The sequence below is a fragment of the Myotis brandtii genome, unplaced genomic scaffold, assembly GCF_000412655.1.
Source record: "Myotis brandtii unplaced genomic scaffold, ASM41265v1 scaffold6, whole genome shotgun sequence".
In the NCBI taxonomy this organism is placed as follows: Eukaryota; Metazoa; Chordata; class Mammalia; order Chiroptera; family Vespertilionidae; genus Myotis; species Myotis brandtii.
Genome location: NW_005370271.1, coordinates 3,977,593 through 3,978,644, shown reverse-complemented (window position 1 = coordinate 3,978,644; position 1,052 = coordinate 3,977,593). Strand labels below are relative to the sequence as shown.

Genomic DNA, 1,052 nt, shown 5'->3' with positions numbered 1-1,052 from the left:
TGGGCTCTCCAGGCCGTCCGCTGGGGCAACCACGGGGTCGCTCTCTCTTCTCTCGGGGGCCACTGGCCCGCACCTCATGTCCAATGTCTGAACGCCGTGATTTCATCTGTTTTGTCCAGTTTTTTAGCTAAAAATGGAAGATGACAAGTCTGTTATGTTTTGAGTGATGGCCTCTTCATTGAACCTTTCGCAATTTTATCTTTGATGTTCTTAAATTTCACAGTTGTGGAGGGGTGTTTCCGGACCTTTCCTGTTCAGAGCTCCGACCTTGCTTTCCAGGTCGTTTTGTGTGTTCCCCCCCCCACACACACACGTGACATCCACTTACACTCTCCTCCCCTTCATCCGGGAAGCTTCCCCGGATTTGGAGGTTCCTGGGATGCGGCTGAAATCTCGACTTCTAGCCTTTTCATTTCTTTCTTCTCACTGAAGCCCCTGCAACCTCTTCCCACACAGTCCGCTCCCGCTCTGCACCCTGGCTCAGCTGACTGAATGACTCTTTTTGTTTTCTCTTGTCTGATTCCACATCACAATATTAGGCAGAAAAAAATGTTTCCTTGGAAACTGAGCGACAAAGACCACAGATCTTTGTCTATGCTAAGTCCCTCCCCTCTTGTGAACCGTTTCTAACGCCCACCAAGCTGAACCCCGTGTCTTTGCGCGGGTTGCTGGAGCCCAGGCGCTCCTGGTCCCTCCTCGGCGGCTGCAGAGCTCAGACGGCCTTCCGCCCGGAGTTTTCTCCCGGGAGCTCCCGCAGCCTGTCTGGAGGGCAGGCCAAGCACACTGCCCGTTCTGGGGGTGGGGGTGGGGGTGGGGGGGGGTTAATGGAGGACACACGTGCCCCAGAACCCAAACACGGCGGGCTGGGATCGCCGACCTACGCTGTGCACCCCTCCCGGCCGCAGTGCCACAAAGATCGCCCCTCCTGTCCTTTCTAGGATCCTCACTAAACGTCACACGTCTTCTGCCGTGGTGACAGCGCGCCGTGGGGGGCGCGGAGGAGTACGCCACCTGCACGCCAGCCGCCACCTGCAACCAGCCGCCACCTCCAA

At 56.9% G+C, this 1,052-nt stretch overlaps 1 protein-coding gene across 3 annotated transcripts in view; it reads right to left on the bottom strand.

The window, feature by feature from the left end:
• Positions 1 to 1,052, bottom strand: part of LOC102261038 (RB-associated KRAB zinc finger protein-like) — a 19,734-nt gene that overhangs the window by 964 nt on the left and 17,718 nt on the right. The window contains exon 6 of one of the 3 annotated variants that reach the window (XR_001364649.1): positions 8 to 127. The exons of the other annotated variants lie outside the window; for them this stretch is intronic. The gene's annotated coding sequence lies outside the window, so the exon portion shown is untranslated. Of the gene's footprint in view, positions 1 to 7; positions 128 to 1,052 lie in introns of those variants that run through there. 3 annotated transcript variants of the gene reach the window in all.